The sequence below is a fragment of the Capsicum annuum genome, chromosome 9 (assembly GCF_002878395.1).
Source record: "Capsicum annuum cultivar UCD-10X-F1 chromosome 9, UCD10Xv1.1, whole genome shotgun sequence".
NCBI classification, from domain to species: domain Eukaryota; kingdom Viridiplantae; phylum Streptophyta; class Magnoliopsida; order Solanales; family Solanaceae; genus Capsicum; species Capsicum annuum.
In genome coordinates, this window is record NC_061119.1 from 207,576,121 (window position 1) to 207,586,666 (window position 10,546).

Genomic DNA, 10,546 nt, shown 5'->3' on the forward strand with positions numbered 1-10,546 from the left:
ACTGGCTCCAATTGATGAACGCAAGTGAAAAGATGCCTTACAAGCCTAACTGATGGTGTCATCAATGTCTTGTTGAATCTACTAAGCGGAATTTTTGCAACAGTTTTCCGACAGTTGCTTTTATCAATTAGCTCGAGCTAACATAGTTATATTTCCAAAATTTTGTGGGATGAATCCATGTACCAAGAAGAGTAAAGCATCTAGAACTCCCTGAACTATGACAAAATTTGCTACGACACACTCTAATTTCACGAGGGTTAATTCTATTATCACCTGACCTAAATTTTAACGTACTTTTGTCATCCTTTTTAGCTGACATGACACCTTTTATAACCATTTTTACGAAAATTAGTTGCTTTGTAGCCTTATAGATGAATGGAACACATTAGTTAGTCAAAAAGAAAAGTTAATGACAGCAAATAGGAGAAAGACTGCCGATCATTATCAGATCGTAAAAGGCAATTGAAATGTCATAATCACATGTTGTTACATGTCTCATTAACTAGTCAAATGAATACAAGTTACAATTATTAAAGTAATTCAAGAAAAAGACGACCTAAAGGATGTAACGAAAATGGACTTCAATAGAACCTCCATAGTAATTGTCTTCAACATCCTGTTGAATCTTATTGGCGGAATTCGCAACTGATTCCTTACACATGCGTATATCAATCAGCTGAAGTGTGGTTATCGCTGCAAAATCTTCTGGGATTGACTCCATACTCATACATTCCTCAAGGAATAGTCGTTTAAGGCGTGGAAACTAATCACTACTGACTCTCCAGTACTTGATGTTCAAGCGATTCAGCAACAAGAACTTCAGCTGTGGAAACCCTTCTTCAGCAACTTCCCACTCTTTACCAATATAACTGGAGGAAGTAAATTTTAGTTTGAGGGCCTCGAGTTTGTGACCAAGAATTTGCAAATCCTCCAAATTCACACAAGTATTGATCAAAGCTAACTTCTTAAGGTTCTCCGGAAAAGCTTCCAGAGGAGGAAGTACTGAATGTGGAATCCCATCAAATTTCAATTCCTGAAGCAGAATAAAGGACCGAAGATCATGGAGGCCCTTCATTTCGTTGCATTTTATGTAGTCTTGTTGGTTACCACATATCTGAAACTTCCTTACATAACAAACTTGTTGAGTGAAATAATCACAATATAAAGGATTCAACCCGGACAAACACTGCAAATTCTGCAAATTCACTTCATACTTATGAGTGACCATGTTATTCCTATCCAAGGAGAGGTTCCTCAATTGTGATATCTCGAAAATTTCACCAGGTAATGTGAAAGAAATTTTCGGGCGTCCATAATATTTTGGAAATTTAAGTATAAAAGTTTCCAAAGATTGAAGTCTAGCTATTGATGGAGGAACGTTAATATCATGATCGTTAATGGATGAGTAAAAAGTCAATGCTAGGTATCGCAACTGAGATAAATCAACTACACAACTGGGAAAAGCATCCAACGTCGGTGAAGCAAGTTTTAATATCCTTAAGACTTTGAAACGCACCAACTCTTGCATTATTCTTGAGTTTGAGGGATTTTGGATGAAAAGGAGAATGGAACGGACCTTATTATGGTGAACCGTGGCCAACTGATTGGCAACAAAAGAGGTTTGCTCTGACTGAACACTGATCCGGCACTTTCTGGAAAAATGCCTGGTTTGTTCACATGAGTTTTGATCTTCAATTATAACATTCACAAAGTTTAAGTTTCGAGCCTCTCTCAAGCAGAGTTCACAGATCACATCATGCATTCCACAAGCTTTGATTTTTCCATCAAAACTCAAATGGTGGATGAAAATTAAACTTCTATCGATAAGATCTGTGAGACATTGTTCTGCATATTCTTTGCTCGAAAAACCCTCTGCTACTCGTAAGTTCATAGGTAGATATTGTTCTGCATATTGTTTGCACGAAAAACCCTCTGCCTCCCATAAGTTCACAAGTTTATTCACAGAAATTAGTTCATCCTCGGGGAAGATTGCAAAATAAAGAAAAAACGGTTTTGGGTGATGAGGCAAGTGATGGTAACTCAAAGCGAGCACTCTCATGCACTGGACATCAAGATCTGTGCTTATCAAGGAAGTTATATTCTCGGAAACACTTTTCCACTCATCCAATGATTCACCAATTTTCAAGAGCAGTCCTGCTGTCATAACAATTGCTAAAGGCAATCCTTTGCAATTTAATACAATTTGTTTCCCAACTTTTTCAAATTCCGGGGGAAAACAGGCATTCTCAAAGACTTTTATGCACAGAAAGTTCCAACTTTCATCATGATTCAAGAAACTCATTTGATAAGGGGGTTTACCTGAGCTAGCATTTTCAGCCACTTCCATATTCCGAGTAGTTAGGAGTATTCGGCTTCCACAATTACAGTCTGAAAAATATAGTTTTACATCATCCCATGCTTCTTTAGCCCATATGTCATCGATAAAAATCAGGTATCTCCTGCCTTTTAAAAGCTTTTGGAGTCGATCTGCTAGTTGCCCATCATCTGGCTGCTCATGAGATTTATCAATTTTTCTACTTCCACTAGCAGAAGAAAGAAGGCGTAGGAGTACATTTCTCGCGCAATACTCTTGTGAAACAGTAGCTTTTGCACATACGTCAAAACGAGACAAAATGAACTGATCATTGTAAATCTTATTAGCCAAAGTTGTCTTATCGATGCCTCCCATACCTACAATTGAAACAACATCCAGTTGGCTTGTCCCTCTTGTAAGTTGATCCCGTATCATCTCGAATTCATTTTCACAGCCAATCATCATACTCTCAGTCTGTTGTAAGGCATGTTGAGATATACTTTCGAGGGCCAAATTTTGTGCTTTCAGATCCTTGTTGTTCAGCATTCCTATCCACTTCTTCACGGTGGAATCAATGCATCCTACTGCTCGTTTCAAGAGGAAATTAAGTTTCCAAACAGCTATTCTTCGTGAAATTTGGTTTTACACTAAGTAAAATTTTCTTGATTGCGAGTCAATCATATCTTCTGTGATGCATGCTAGCTCTATGATTTCAGCTTCCAATCTTGTCAAGTCCTCAATATCCCCTTTTATATTGTAGGATTTCTCCATTATAGTTCTCAAAGATTGAATCTTATCGTAGTATGTATATGATGTAAAATAGAGTTTTCGTGTTAACTGTTGAATTGTGATCATAAGAGAAGTAATAGCAGCATAAGCCATTAGTATGTATATCATGCAATAGGGAGTTTCTGCACAGAGAAGAAAGCAGAATATGTCTCTGAACTTTCTGTCATTTCCTCCAATTCTCACATACTATTCTTCCTACCTGCAAAACTTGCAGCTCAAACTAGTGTACTCTCCCAAGACATGGCTGAAATTCTGGAATTTGCTTCCTGTACTTACATTTGATTTTTGATCGAAACCTTTACTCATAGAAACAAACTGGTGTAAGAGATGCTTTCCGAAGTATTATAGAAAGCTCATTGATAAATCTGCGCTTCCAAAAAGCAATAAGTCATCTTCAATGGACATCTTTACTAACGATTCAAAGGCTTAAATACCTTATTATTATCAATTGAAGAAACTATTGTGTATTTTTTTGGTGATTTGGATTTGGGAGGGAATGAGAGATTGCATCCATATGTATTGCCAAATTAGAATTGATAAATTTGGAGGGAATGAGAGAAAATTTAGAGCAATAATTGGGACAGAATATTGGATAAGCAGCCTATTTTAGTTGATATAATGTATTTATTATATTAACTATGGTTAGAGTTTAATTTGAAATATATTAAATCTTAACCATCTAATTTAATTAGGCAATGTATCATTAATCAGGATAGAGACTTGAAAAAAATGGAGAAAGTATAAATGGAGAGAAGTCAAATCCTTTTAACATGAATATTTATTTTTATTTTTTTCACCACCACTTCTAGTTAAATATATATGGAAAGTACCACAATTCAACTATTAAATGAGTGGTGGGGTAGAAGATGGCTTTATTTTTCTTTGTTGAAAGGGACTTCCTTTTTAAAACTCTTTTCTATTTCGTTTCTCGCGTTGATTTTTCTTTTCTTGTTTAATATGGATATTGTTTTTCTTTTTTTTCCAGCACGTCTAGTTAAATATATGGAAAGTGCCACAATTCAACTTTTAAATGAGTGTTGAGATAAAAGATGGCTTTATTTTTTCCTTGTTAAAAGGGACTTCCTTTTTTAAATTTTTTTCTATTTTGTCTCGGGCATTGATTTATTAGATGGTCACTCAACTAATAGTTATTATGTCTGAAAGTCTTATTTCTTCTTGATTCCAACTTTAGTTTTAGCAATTACAAATCTGAATAGTGGAAAAGAAAATACTTAAGAAGATCTACAATATTTAGTTTCGTCACTTTTTGCTTTTCAAGAGTCCTAATAAGTAAACTTTTAATTACAATATTTTGAAGTTTATGCATTCAACATAAGCTTTATAGGTTCTTCTCCTTTCTATTTGAAATTGCTACACTTGAACTGAGGGTCTGTGAAGATACGGGCCACATATGACAAGGTCCAACATATTGAAAGTTCAAGCTACTTAATATTGTATTGGACTTATTCACGCAGCCTCTTTTCATTAATGTTTAGTATAACATGTGTATATATATAGGATGAGATATTTTGTAAGACTGATTGAGACATTCAAGACATTCCAGAAGCATCGATTAATCTTCTCTCGTTTCTCTTTCTTTCTAACTTCTTTCTGAATGTTTTAGGGTTTTGCTTATTTGATATTCTGATAGTTGCTCGTTCATGCGACCTTAAGATGGCATCAGAGCCTCGAATCGGCTTTTCACGGGCTTTCTTCCGATCCTACCCTCATCGAAGATCTTTCAGTATTCCACAATTTCACAGATTTTTGACTTGAGAGTTCAGATATGGTTTCCATGGTGAAACCCTACTGATTTCACAATTTTTGGTTGGTGTGTTGTTCCTAATGTCCAATTCCATAGAGTTTTGTTGTTGAACAAGGCGCTTACTTCTTCAGGTTATTGAAGAAGACTGGTATTGTATCCTATTCTCTTATCTTCATTGATCTTTCTATTATGGGGATTACCTACTTCTCGATTGTGATTCTTCATGGTGTGTTGATATGGCTTCCACATCGGGTACTTATAATAATACAACCTCTCACTCTGTGGGTTTCACTCCTTTTACCATCGATATTAGTCACCCTTTCTATATTCACTCGTCAGACAATCTGGGTAGCTTACTTGTAGCTATACCATTTAGTGGGACTGGTTTTATAACTTGGAGGAGTAGTATGTTGACCTCTTTATTAGCTAAAACCAAGTTGAGTCTCATTGATGGTAGAATTGCTAGACCTCCCCCTGAATCTCCCTATTTCCCTTACTGGAAATATGTAATGACATAGTTAAGGCTTGGATCACAAATTCTGTTTCTAGGGAAATAGCTGCTAGTGTAATTTGCCTTAAGACCACTAAGGAGGTGTGGGAAGGCATCAATCAATGTTTTGGTAGTTCAAATGGATCTAAATATATTCAGTTGCAGAGGGAAATCTCTTTCCTCTCCTAAGGTTCATCTGATATAGCTACCTATATCACTAAGCTCAGAAATCTATGGGGTGAGTTGAATAATGCGTATGTTGGTCCTAATTGTACTTGTTGGGATTTAGCCAAGTTTATAGAAGACCAGCAATTGTTTCAATTTCTTAATGTAGTGAATGAGTTTTACTCTACGTTCAAGAGTAATATTCTTATGATGAGCCCTCTCCCATCAATTAGTAGAACATAGTCCCTCTTATAATAAGATAGAAGTCACGGAGAAACACCACCAACTAGAAATAGCTTCTCCAGTAATGCTGCTGCCTTTCTACTTCCTAGACATTCAGCTCCAAATTATTTACCTTACCTTTCCTCCAGAACTTTTCCTCAAAAAGGGAATTTTGAGCATAACAGACACTTCACTCAAAAGATCAATTTTGACTCTAAAAGAGGACTAGGTGGGGGTTTCTCTATATGATCTCTAGTTCTTCTACTGGCTTATTCTGCAAATACTACAAGAAAACCAATCATAATGTGGGCAAATTCCACAAGCGGTTTGGGTATCCTTCTAACTATAAGTTCAACAAATCTAGGAGATCAACATCTTGTGTTCAGACTACTGCTGTTCCATCCACACATACTCCATCTGAACCTAAATACAATATCTACTTCATTTGGATTTAAAATCACTCCTTCTCCTCGTGGTTTCAGTTTTGAGAAATATGATCATCTTCAGACCATGTTTCAACAAGCTAGGATCTCTCAGGGGTATAAGTTTGTCACGACCCAATTTCTTAGGTTATGATAACGCCTATTATAACCCCCTGTAGGCAAGCCAAACCCCTAGTCCGGAATGGCTAGTAATGGACTACCAAATAGAAGAAGAAAAGAATGCAGAATAAATATAACAAAAGATCAAATACATGAATAAAAAATAAAATCTGGTGGTATCAGTACAAGAGCTTCTAATGTAATAAGCGTACAAAAGTGGAATAGATGAAGTAAATTACACTAATATAACTTATCTCCGAATATAATATAGAGACTAGACTAACACATAAGAGAGAGATAAGTAATACTACTAACGTCAGGAGCTTACTTTAAGTATCTAAAGCATGGTTGCTCCGCACGACGCATAAATCAACAACGATAACCCGTACTATGATCTGCATGTGGCAGAGGTATAGTATAAGTACTAAATGAATGGTACTCAGTAGCAGTTGCCAACTGGGCTCCAAAGGTAAAACAAATATATATAACATATAAACAGAATAAAAACTACACTCAAATGTTGATATATAGCAAAGCCAGTGAGATAACACGGATACCCTACTCTATTCATGTCCAAAACACTATCATAATAGGACTAAGTAAGTATCAAGGATGAACTATCCTAATCTAGTCATACTCATGAATCTCAATACTATACCGTATATCCCCGGCCAATATACGAATAAAGAATGAAAGAAGGATATACGATAATATACAAGGCCAATGAATAAATATACAATTTGAACAAATAAAGGAAGGGATATATAATAATACCATTGTAATACCCCGTACTATCCTTAGTTCAGTTCAACTCCTAGTGCATACATAAGAAGCTTAGGCCCTAAAAATTTCACTAAGTGATAGAGACTTAGTCATATATTTGACTCCTTAACTTCGAGGATTTTAATTTGACCGTACAGGCTCTGAGATAATGGTTTTTGAGTTGATTAATGTTCAGGGGTGTAAGGAGCATGTCTCGGGAAAGTTTTAAAATTTTTGGATGAGGTTTGAACCGTGTTCGGATTGTATTTCCAGTGGCTCACCACGATCAAACCGCATCGCGGTGAAGTGCAAAATCTCACTTGTCTATTTCCAGTGGCTCAACGTGATAAGCTCGCTTCGCGCCAAGCCCCTAAATCGTACTCGTCCTTTGAATAGCAAATTTCAGTAGCTCAACGCGATTCCACCGTATCACAGTGAAGGTGTATAGTCCATGTTATTGATCCATAATTTGAAATGCATGTGTCATGAACTTTATCCTAGTGTTTTAAGTGCTTATTAGGTGAATGATGTTCCTAGAAATCACTTAGAGCCAAGTTGAGCTAAGAACCTTAGATTCGTCCAAAATTTGGTATTTGATTCTACAAGGGTCTACTTTAAATATGTATAACTTTTGATATATGTATAATTTTTCAGCTAACGACCCACCAAATTGTATATAATTGAATCATCTTTCCAACGTTACCAATTTTCCTTAATCCAATAACCGAGTGAAAAGTTATAACAGTTTTTGTGTGAGGCAGTAAGTTGTCGCGATATTACCGCGTCGCAGTAAGGTGCAAAATCGGATATGGGTTATGAATTTTTGATTTAAATGAATGAGGGGCAATGTGGTCTTTTCCTACCTTAACCCAGGTTGTAAATACACGACATTAAGTCTCCATTAGGGAATTAGTTTCCCTCATTATCCTATTTTACTCTCAAGAACAAACCCTAATCAATCCTCTTCAAGAACAATCAAGAATCAAGCTTCCCAATTCAAGAAAGCTTTCAAGATTGTGTTTCTTCTTCAAGAATTAATATTTTAAGGTATGTGGGAATTCATCCATGGGTCTCCTTTCACCCATGGAGGACAAAAACCCTTTTCTTTTAATTAAAGAATGGATTTTCCATTATTATGATATTTTGTATGTTTAAGAATGAGTGAATTTCATGTTTTCATGGTGATTTTAATCAATTTCAGCCCATGTGTGATTCCATACAGGATTTTGAATTCCCCATGCTATGAATTTGAGTTTTCCATGATTTATTCGAGTGAATTCCATGATAGATCCTATATTCATTATTTTTAGCAATATTCTCATGTCTTAAATTCATGATTTCCACATGTTTGATGAAATTCCCATATCATGTTCAATCAATTTCAAGATGAATCCCCATGTTATGAATTTTTCCATGTAACTCTATTGTTCACCCATGCTTAAGGCATTCTTAGGTTCAAGCTATGATCTTTACATGTATAATTACACGCCCATGTCCTATTTCAAGTGAACTTCATGTGAATTCCTAATTTCATGATTTTAGTTATGTAATCGTGCTATGCTCCCATGTTTAAGATATCCCCATGTGAAAGTTCATGATCCTCATGTGTTTGGTGAATTGCCTCATGTTAAAGTATTAATCTCCATGTTCTTGATGAAATACCCAAGTGATGGGTTTCTTTAAATAATGCTTACTTATTATTGTTTCAAATGCTCTCATGTGTCTCTATTGTTATTGCTATCTATTGTTATTGCTATCGAGTCCTGGGGGTTATGAATACTCAAAAACTTAGCCGTTTACTTAGTCTCAGTATTTTCAGATAAACCATGAGCCTTGTCATTCAGTTAGCGTCATATTCAGTTAAACTCAGTCCAGTTTCAGTTCCAGTATCAATTTATACGTTAATAATTCCTTAGAATTCATATGCACTATCATTTTTAGTATACCATGACCTGAGCTTATCAGCTTTAGTTCATACACCAGTCAGTTTTCCAGTGTCATTCAGCTGGGAGTAGGATTTAGCACTAAGCGAATACAGGGATGGCATCTTCCCCATCAGTTATGCAGAGTCGTTAGTAGCAGTTCGTGTATTCTATAACTACGTGCCAGTACAGGTTATGAGGAGTCACCCGTTAGTTTATGCTGGACACCCTTAGTCCTTCGGGACAACATATCAGTTAGTGGATCTACACAGCCAGTGTTAGTACTCATGGCACGGTACTGACATCCTTCCAACTGGGGTTGATAGTCCTTACCTCATAAGCATAGTACTCTACAATTTCAGCCCAGTTATTCAGACTATGTATAGTTCAGCCTTACATGACCAGTATTCAACTATCAGTCATTCAGTTAATCAGATAAGCTTGGCACATATTATGTTTGGTTCTGTGTGTTTATGCATTCGTGCTCCGTATGAATGTATATTCAGATCCTCGAGTTACATCATCCTCTATCATGTAGTTTCAGATTCAACATTTATATAGTATACATGTTTTACTGTATCCCAGTTTTAGTTCTACTCATATTATAAAAGTAACGTCTTACAGAAACTAAGTGTCGAGATTCACCAGCTTTCCAGATTATGTTTGTTACTCATGTTTTAAGATATTTTAGATTTCAGTTTGTTTCAGCCTATTGGTGAGTTTACTTACATTTAGCATGCATGTTTTACGATTATATATAAAATCAGTTTTACTTATTGCATTCACCCCTGCATATTCAGTACATTCCAGAAGTGATGATCTCTATATATATGTCTATATGGCTACATTGTTTAATATTATAGGTACCATTTGTAGTCCGCATATCATGGTCAGACAGTTCCAGTTTCCAGCTAGCAGGTGACGAGTTCTCTTTTTTGGGAACTCCAGACAGTTTTAGTTCATGTACAGTTCATTTATTTTCCATGTGTATTGATTAGTGGTAGTTGGAGGCATGTCCCAGCTACTTATAGTTAGTATAGTAGAGGTTTCATAGATGTCAGTCAGAGTCATTCATGTAAATCTCAGTTTCTTCCTTCAATTTTATCAGATTGTAAACTTTATCAGTAATGTATTTATTCAAAATATGCCATGATTATATTTCCGCACAGCAGAACAACTGTTTATTGTATTATAATTCAGTTGCTTAACAGTATACTAGTTCATGAGTTAGCTTGGGATCACTTATGGTTTCAAGGATCGTGTGACAACTAGGGAGTTGTCTCGGGTCGTTACAACTATAGTCATATATACCTAGATATACATATATATACATATAAGATCATCTCGAAGCACAACCTAGATTATCATATCTTCATTTTAAAGCCCTATTATAATCCTATAAGGATTTAATTCTTTCATACACATGGATAGAGATCAAATAATCATGCGTAATGATGCAACCATAAGATAGAAGAGGCCGGAAACATACCTCAAACCTCAATACCGTATCAATCACAATATTGTCATAAACTAGCCATAATAATAATCATAATAATGATAACAACAATATTAATA

General features: G+C 35.6%; 1 long non-coding RNA gene and 1 pseudogene across 1 annotated transcript; one reads left to right on the forward strand and one right to left on the reverse strand.

The window, feature by feature from the left end:
- Window positions 1-551: 551 nt before the first annotated feature.
- Window positions 552-3,696, reverse strand: LOC107841184 (annotated as a pseudogene).
- Window positions 3,697-4,621: 925 nt separating this feature from the next.
- LOC124887229 lies at window positions 4,622-10,137 on the forward strand. The gene is made up of 2 exons (XR_007044577.1): window positions 4,622-5,016; window positions 9,835-10,137. It is a non-coding gene; the product is annotated as an uncharacterized LOC124887229 (long non-coding RNA).
- The last annotated feature ends 409 nt before the right edge of the window (window positions 10,138-10,546 follow it).